Genomic DNA, 9,768 nt, shown 5'->3' on the forward strand with positions numbered 1-9,768 from the left:
TATATATATATATATATATATATAGGGGATGCACCGATAATTCTTCATATTTGAAAGCCGATAACCGATATATTGGCTGGTAAATCTAAATCCAAATTTTTACATCCTTTTTGAGAGCCTGATTAAAAAAAAAGTCTCATCATTAAAAGCCATATTCCAAGCAGACAATTATAATGTTCAAATTATATTTTATGTAGCCGATATTTTCCTGTTTTGAAGTGATTCCAATCATATTTCAAGCAATTCAAAAGCATCATGTTGAACATGCGCATCTGAAGCGTCTCAGCTGAAGGAAATAATACATTATTTATCGGCTTTAATATATCGGCCAAATTTCTTATCAAGCCGATACCGATAACATTATAGCGGCCGATATATCGTGCATCCCTAATATATATATTTACAGTGCGTGTGTGTGTATATGTATGTATGTATATGTGTGTATATATATATATACTGTATACACACACACACACACATATATATTTACAAACTTTTATGTTAGATGTGATTAATCGATTTAACAGCACTACAACTTAATTATTAGCAAAACATTCTTAAAACATTTTTGTTAAATATGAGTCAAATATTGAGTCAAGCTCAAAAAAGGACAAACAAATCACCGTCATAAAAGTATCATTAATAGAATAATGACTTTGTCTAGAATAATAGTAGAATAATGGCATCATGGTCTGCTCCTCACGCAAAATTATCACGACGAATATGAACTTATGATACTTTTATGTAATTTTTCTGCTTGACAGCCCCGTCTGCAACTTTTTTTTTGTGCGTAAAAAACACTGATCTCATAATCTGATGTAACTGACACCAGGGTTGCCAAATCTGTGGTTTTCCCGTGGAATCGGCTGCTTTTAAACTGCTGAGTTTATCCACCCGCGGGCTAAAGTTTGACATATTGCATAAATTGTATTTGACTGAAATGCTTGTACAGTATTTAAATATTTTATATCCTACCAATGATTAAACAGTAGTGTGATCACTACGATATAATGCTTTCATTTTGCATAACTACATAATACTATCGGCCGATATATGTAAATTTTTAATGTAATCATTATCGGCCTGATAATAACATTTGGCCAAAATATTAAAGCCGATAAATAATGTATTATTTCCTTCAGCTGAGACACTTCAGATGCGCACTGTTCAACATGATGCTTTTGAATTGCTTGAAATATTAGAATCACTTCAAAAAAGTAAAAAATAGTCAAGTGCAATCTGTCATATCGGCTACATTAAAATTATAATTTAAACATTATAATTTTGTGCTTGGGACGTGGCTTTTAATGGTGAGATTTTGTTTTTGTAATCAGGCTATCAAAAATTATTTATTTAGATTTATCTGCCAATGTATCAGTTATCGGCTTTCAAATATAAAAAAATATCGGTTATCAGTATTGGCCTTTTCATATCGGTGCATCCCTACCACATAAAATATGTCTTTAATTATGGCAGAGAAAAGCACTATTGTTATTAATTCTATAATAATAATAATTATTAAGTCAAATTATTTAATTGAAAAATTTTATCGTCAGAGGAATTGAAAAAAAGTTGTATTTTGTATCGGCTTTCAAGAATAAATAAATATCGGTTATCAGTATTGACCAAACTTTTCATATCGGTGCATCCCTACTACATTAAATATGTATTTTAATTATGGGAGAGAAAAGCAGTATTATTATTAATTCTATAATAATAATAATTATTAATTAAAATAATTTAATTGAAAAATTTTATTGTCAAGGGAATTGAATAAAAGTTATGTATTTTGTATTTAAAGTTTCAAATATGCTATTTTATCTGTGCTTTGCTATTATATCTGTACCGATATATCGGTTATCGGCTTTCAAGAATAAATAAATATCGGTTATCAGTATCGGCCAAACTTTTCATATCGGTGCATCCCTACTACATAAAATATGTATTTTAATTATGGCAGAGAAAAGCAGTATTATTATTAATTCTATAATAATAATAATTATTAATTAAAATTATTTCATTGAAAAATTGTATTGTCAAGGGAATTGAATAAAAGTTATGTATTTTGTATTAAAAAAGTTTTAAATGTGCTATTATATCTGTGCTTTGCTATTATATCTGTACCAATATATCGGTTATCGGCTTTCAAGAATAAATAAATATCGGTTATCAGTATCGGTCAAACTTTTCATATCGGTGGATCCCTACTACATAAAAGATGTATTTTAAGTATGGCAATGGCATATTTTAAGTTTTGATATTTGGGATATGGTCATTGGGCTATTTTTGATTGGCCTTGTTTGATTACGCACACCTGCAGAATCAACACTCATCATCATATCTGAGCAGTTTTTGCTGAGAGCTGTAAGAAGTGTTCATTAGATACCACAAATCCATCCAGATATTTGCTCAAAACCACCTTACACGTTGCAGATGCATTTCAGCTCCTTATTTCTGTCTTTAGCTTCCGCAGCACTGATATTCTCTGAAAAGAGGAAGGAGTGTGAACAGAGAAGTGTGTGTTTGAACAGATATGTTTTATCATTGCTGTACAGCTGGCGAATGCAGAGAGAAAGAGGAAGACGGGCTCTGGTTCTGACGGATCTTCTAAACCGCAGTGATTCATCACATCAGCTTCCTCCAATGTGAACGATTCTGATGGAAGTCAATGCAGCTTCACCTGAGTTTAACATTTAAACATAGAATGCGGAAAACAGTAGGCGAAAAGTAAACTGTGTAAAAATATGATCAAAAAATTATGACAACATATCCCAGCAAACATTTGGACGTGTAATGACCGTTGAAAAGACGTCCGTCCGACACGTCCCGTCATGGTTGAAAAATAGTTCCAAAATGAAAGTTGAACCGATTTCTTTGACGTCATCTGGCCGTGAATTCCACGTCTCTTCAGCGCGTCCCTGGACGTCTAAATGCGTCGTCATTTGTGTGTTTAAATGTGTTGCTGCATAATTAAGTGTATATAAGCCTGCATATAAAATAATCACACACATATTGTGTAACATCGTGAAAGGCAATCAAGTCTTGAAGTTTACACATCTTGACAAAGGTTCTAAAAAGGTCCAAAATTGGTCTAGTCAGACCTGACCGTCAATAAAACGTTTTAATCACGTGTACATCACAAACAAGAAAACATTATTTGTGAACATAAGAAAAAAAGAAGCATGTTCTGATTTAGCACATTTTATTGATCTTGAACAGCCAAAATGTATCTTAATATTTTTTCAATGTTTAACATTTGTTAACCAAACTAAAATACCAATTACAAAATACTGAATTATTATATAAAGGGATAGTTCACCCAAAAATGAAAATTCAATGAAGAAAGGTATACAGGTTTGAAACATGAGGTTGAGTAAATGATGACAATTTTCATTTTTGGGGAAACTATCCGTTTAAAAACACATTGTTTGGCTCAGTTTTTGTATCCACCAGCTGTTCCTGGAGCGTGTTTCAGGTGTTCTGCCATCGCTGCATCAATTTCAGTGTCTGTAGCATTTGGGCTCCACCTCTTCACAGCATCTAAGGGAAGAGAATATATATATATATTTAAATAAATAAAATTATTATAAAATTAAAATTTGAGGTAAATGATATGCACTTATTTTCAAAATATTTTTATGGTCTACAGCTAAATTAAAAAAAAACATGGAACAAGATGAATGAATCATGAATGACACATTAGAAAAAGGTAATCAACATGCATTACATTTTATTTTATTGTATAAAATATGTTCTGCTTTTATTTTTAAAGCAGTTACTGAAAACATACATGTTAAAATCCAGCTAAACATTTCATTCCATTTCAGATAATTTACTTTCTGAAAGAAACTCTCAAAAGGCTACATTAATAAGTTACAGTAATGACTGTATCATTAAACAATATACTTGGTATAACGTTACCGTTGTTGTATACGTTCAAAGTTACTTTTAGCCTACTGGCTAATTTTAGCCAAACTCAGTAAATTTCAGTTGACAATGTGGGCATAATTTCTTTCGGTTCATTCATGTCCCACAAGTAAAACTCAAGCACGTTAATCTAATACAAAATGTACTTACCCAACAGTAGATTTTTAATAATACTATCGACACAACTCCCTCCTCTCCTCGTGTTTGTTCAAAGTTCCAGAATCTATGGGGAGAACGCGTTAACATCTCGCGAGATAATCCCATCGCAGGATTTTGTAATATCGCGAGATCTTTTGTTACTACATCTTGGCAGCACAGTTTATGGTTTGGGCAGAAGGTTTGGGTAATTACATCCAACTCAGACAAATGGTGACCGGGTATATTTCTGTTTTACATGTACATACATTCCATAAAAAAATAACAACGAATACATCAGGTACAACAGGTTAAAATAATGACTAAAATGCAGTGGCTTTGCAATCACTTGACTATATACTGTGCATTTTGTGATTATAATTTATAAAAACAAGATAAAGTAAATATATATTCATTTGTATATAAATCGTGTATTTTATAAAGAATTATAAATCCTGATAATTTTTTTCTGTCTTGCTAGACTAGACGTGCAAAAGACGCCAGTGGACGTATAGTATTCACAGTCTGACTAGACGTGTAAAGGACGCCAGTGGACGTCTTCTTCACAACCTCTTAAAATCTTCATGGGCAACTACATTAATTATTGCAGTATTAACCATGCGAGGATTAAGCGCAGCTTTTGCATATTTAACAAGGATTTCATAGAGGGTCATGATGGACTATAAATGCACGTGTAAAAGACGTCGCCAGGTGACGTCCTCTCACCCGATACACTAAACATAACTACACGAGCTAAAAGTTAAAATAACAATTATACATGCAACTGTAGACATGTACAAATGTATCTGAATGCATTTTTAGGAAATGTTCTGTTACATTTTTTACCGATTTATGACGTCTGGCCGCAACTATTTTTGGCCAGGGACACGACGTTGCCGTCGGACCAATGTTTGCTGGGATGTTTTTACATTGCTTTAACTTATCAAAATAAGTTGAGCAATTTTCTAATTTTTTTTTATGAGTTATACAAGATTCCATTAGTTTTTAAAGTCAGTTTTACGTCATTTAAGTTGAGATGACTTAAACGTCCAAATTGATTAAACTTAATTTATATTATTTTACAGTGTACTTCCGGCAAGATTCTGAAGTCTACATTCCATGAACAATTTACTATCCCATGAGGCCATGGGAAGTTTTTTTTTTTTTTTATTAACTCAATGCCATAAGAACATGAGGTTTTACATATTCACATCATCACATTAACATCAGCTGCCCACGGAAAGTATTTATGAATGCAAGTGAAGCGAGGCAACTGACGCGGTGGATCACGTGATAGTGACAACATGGCGGATGTACTACGTTCGAATTTCATTCATACTACACATATTTTTACTTCATACAACATAATTTTTAACAGTCGCAAAGTAAGCTCAAATTACCTGACAAGCAATTTCGGATGCCGTGCATGAGTTTTCAGTAGTGCTTTATGTGTTCAAAATGCGTATCATTCTCAGTACTATTTCTAAAGATGTTGTTTATTGTCCTTTATTGTGTTTTATGTACTTGGTTATGATTTATTAAAATGCAGTAGACTGCATTGATGCTACTGTTTGTGAGCGCTCAGCACGCGCGTGTTCCTTTAAGAGTCGCGCTGCCGTTGCGTAGGTCCTTCATGAATGAAACCACGTGACCAAGCCGAATCATATGACGTCTGGCTCCAGCGCGAGAGAAAGAGGATCAACACGGTCACAAATTCGCCGACAACTGCGAGAAACTCCCGCTGGATTCTCTCCGTTTCCACCGGACACCGTAATCTGCAGCTCGAGACGTTCCCGGACGCGTTCGGTAAGCGTGTCGAGGTTAAATGTGTTTATAACGGGGACGAGAGTCGCTCAGCTCAGACCTGTTTTGCTGAGTGTGCACGACACTGTGTGTGTGTGTGCGCGCGCGTGCGCGTGAGTGTATATGTCAGTTTCTTTTTTTAGTGCAGATCATGAACCATTTACAAATATTTGCAAATACAATAAGGAATTAAATAAAGAACATTCATAATAATGGCACCAAAAAAAAAGAAAAGAAGCATTATTATTATTATTAATTCTGTAATAATTATTTATTATTCATTCAAATTATTTAATTGAAAAATTGTATTGTCAAGGGAATAGAATAAAAGTTATGTATTTTGTATTTAAAACGTTTCAAATATGCTGTGCTTTTCTTTTCTTTTTTCTTTTTTTTGCAGCATCACAGTATTATGCATTAATTCTAAGTGGATGTTATCTTTACTACTTTCCGAATTATAGTTATGAATATGTAATTCATAAATAATTTGAATATGTAATTCATAACTATAAATTGTTCACAAATGGATTGTAAAAATATGATTAAAAAAAACTATCACCCAAAACAACTTTTTTTTTTTTATAAAGTCACACATTACTAAACTACTGGTGATCTGGAGAACTATTTATAGTTATGAATATGTAATTTCCCGTTATATTTAACTACATATAATTAGCTATACCAGCAATTGGGGAATAATAAAACAGTGAATATTACAATAATTTATTAATATGTGTATTGTTTACTATATCAGATTCATAACTATCCGTGTTCATATCCTAATATGTGCGCGCGTCACATGACCCCGCCGCGCGCGTTGAGCGGGACGCGCGTTTTAAAGGGCTCGCCGTGCTGAATCATCACGATCGGGTCATTCCGCTTAAAACCCGACACACACACACACACACACACATAGCTATGATGACAGCGACCAGACAAAGGGCTCATCGATACACACCCTAATCTGTGATCAATCACCGGGTCTGATCGGTTCTGATCGTCGCTTTCGATTTGAAACATTTGCCGAAATCAGCGGGATTCGGCGTGTGTTATATTTAGAGAGAGAGAGAGAGTGTGTGTGTGTATGTGTGTGTGTCAGGCAGAGGTTACACAGCAACACACTCGCGGATCTGAATAATCGGAACCTGCTGGTTCATCAGAAGCTTCGGCGCTGGACACGATCGTCCGGGTTCGAGGTGCGTTATTCTCTCTCTTTACACGTTTTTTTTTGTCTATTTTACGCGAGATGAGTGAATTATTTCCACAGGTTTACACCCTTAGTAAAAGTACTGTGGAGGTACTATGGTATCAGGTGTTAATACCGGAGTACTTTTGTTGTATACTGATTCAGGTGTCATGGTATTTTACTCGCCTATTGATATTATTTCACGGGCATCTGTCTCGTTTCGAGTCGTTCCAACGTGTTTACGAGCCCTAGGTAGGGAACACACTAGGGTTTGAGACCACAGATAAGAAAAATATGATCTAAGAACGTTTTGCTAACGATTCCGTTAAGTCATGAAAACGGCATTTCTGAATGTCGTTAAAAACGGCATTTTTAATAAAGGTGTTAAAACCGTTAAAAAAATAAAACGCGGTAATATTGCCTTTCATCTTTTAAAAAAAAACATTATAGGAACGTTAGTTTTGAAAGTTCTATTTGCTGAGACAATAAAACACATTTAGGCTTTGTGTGGAAAACGTTAATAGAAAGTACAAAAAGTACCATGGGACTTGTAAAAAATATACATTGGTACTGAATGATATGAATGGTTCTTCAAAGAATAATATGGTATTATCTTTGTTTATCTCGGCATATGGTTTAATGCCCTGTTTTTTGCTGTGTGGGGAAACTAACGTTAGTTTTGTGGAGCATTTGTTGAATTCCGTTACCGCGCGCGCGCCCCGAATCATCATATCAGCGTGATTTCAAATCAGAGAATCATCATATCAGCGTTATTAATGGGCATTTAAGCGGATGAGGAAGATGCTGATTCATCAATCGCTGGTATTTGTTTGACGTGAGCCCGGGCACCGGGGCGTCATGGCAACACGGCACACCGGAGCGCGCGGACCGGCTATAGCTTTCGAGGCACGGAGAGCGCGTGCATCAATAACACCAGCGCGCGTTTGATTGATGGCTTTATCAGGTGCTTTACATTCGTTTTACAGCAATATACTAATATAGCATGCATGTTTTTAAAGGATTTTTTTTTGTATTTTCAGCACATTTATCATGCATTATTATAATATAATATGATCAGTAGTATTAAATCCTGTTAGGAAACACGCAGATCTGCTGCTTGTACGTGTGTATTTGCGTTACAGACTGTTTGTTCTTGTACATTTTGTTTCTGAATCCGCTTTCAGGGGACATGATGCTCAGCATTTTTGATCCGAATCAGCAGCATTTCGTTCCTGACCTCATTGAGATTTTGAATAAAATGAGGTCTGATTTAGTTTCAGATTGTTCATTGAAGATGCATTTTAGTTGTTTATCTTTTTATATTTCGCTATTAAATCTGTTTCTAACCATGAAAATATTAGCTGGCGTTAAATTACAAACAAATAAATTCTAAAGGTCATGGGTTTGATTCCTGATGCAATGCATGAACTGATACAATATACGGTAACACTTTATTTTACAGTGTCATTGGTTACATGTACTTTACCGTAGTAATAACAGTAAATTATGCATAATTACATGCAACTAACCCTCAACCAAACCCTATAGTAAGTACATGAAGTTCATTAATATTACTCAGCACTTAAATATATAATTACACTGTAACAATGACGCATTTAAAATAAAGTGTAACCCTTAATTTTACAGTGTCACTGTTACATATGTTATGTAGTTACTATAGTGATAACTATAAATTATGCATAATTACATGCAACTAAACCAAACCAAATCCTAAGTACATGTAGTTAATTAATATTACGTATAATTACACTTTAACACAGACACCTTAAAATAAAGTGTAACTGTATCTGCCAAATGCATGAAAGTAAACATGTCAAAACTGCTGGCGTAATGATTATCATATCATATAAGTGCTAGTAAGTATTTGCATGTTAATTTTACGATATCTAATACATCAGTGGTGTAGTTTCTTCTTTGGTTAGTGAGATCTGTGTAACCATGCAAATCCATTTAGACGCTTTTAAGAGCCTGTTTTACATCATTACCGTAAATATCCAGTAACGACTCCAGTAATGGTGATGTGTGTGTGTGTGTGTGTGTGTGTGTGTGATCGGAGTTGCTGTAATCTGATCAGGGACCGTACGCTGGAGACGAGTGGATCTGCTGATGGGCGAGAGCATGACGGCTGTGCGTTTGCCTTTATATTCGGTGAAAGCGCTGAGACGACTGAAGAACAGACGGTGTGTGTGTGTGTGTGTGTGTGACGCTGATGATGATGAGGAGGATGTTTGCTTCGGGTTAGTCTTAAATAAAGGTGTAAAACGGTGTGATGAACGAGAGAACGGCTGATTGCTGAACTTGCAACTTTTTAAAAATGCGAGACTTGCATCACCAGAAGAAATGTGATGTTTGCATTTACAGTGTTTTGCAACAGATCGCAGTTTCTGTTCTTCCTCTTTTTTCCTCACAGGTAGTTTTTCTGCTTTTTTCTTTTTCTTTCTTCCCCCAGCAGAAAAATACTCTTCCTCTTTTATTCAGAGCTGTGTGTGTGAGAGAGTGTGTGTGTGTGTGTGTGTGAGTGAGTCAGAGTGTGTGTGAGTGAGAGTGTGTGTGTGAGAGTGTGTGTGTGAGAGTGTGTGTGTGAGAGTGTGTGTGTGAGAGTGTGTGTGTGTGTGTGTGTGTGAGAGTGTGTGGTGTGTGTGTGTGTGTGTGTGAGTGTGTGAGTGAGTCAGAGTGTGTGTGAGTGAGAGTGTGTG

This window comes from Rhinichthys klamathensis, unplaced genomic scaffold (assembly GCF_029890125.1).
Source record: "Rhinichthys klamathensis goyatoka isolate OS25496 unplaced genomic scaffold, OSU_Roscu_1.1 h1tg000672l_1, whole genome shotgun sequence".
Classification (NCBI taxonomy): Eukaryota; Metazoa; Chordata; class Actinopteri; order Cypriniformes; family Leuciscidae; genus Rhinichthys; species Rhinichthys klamathensis.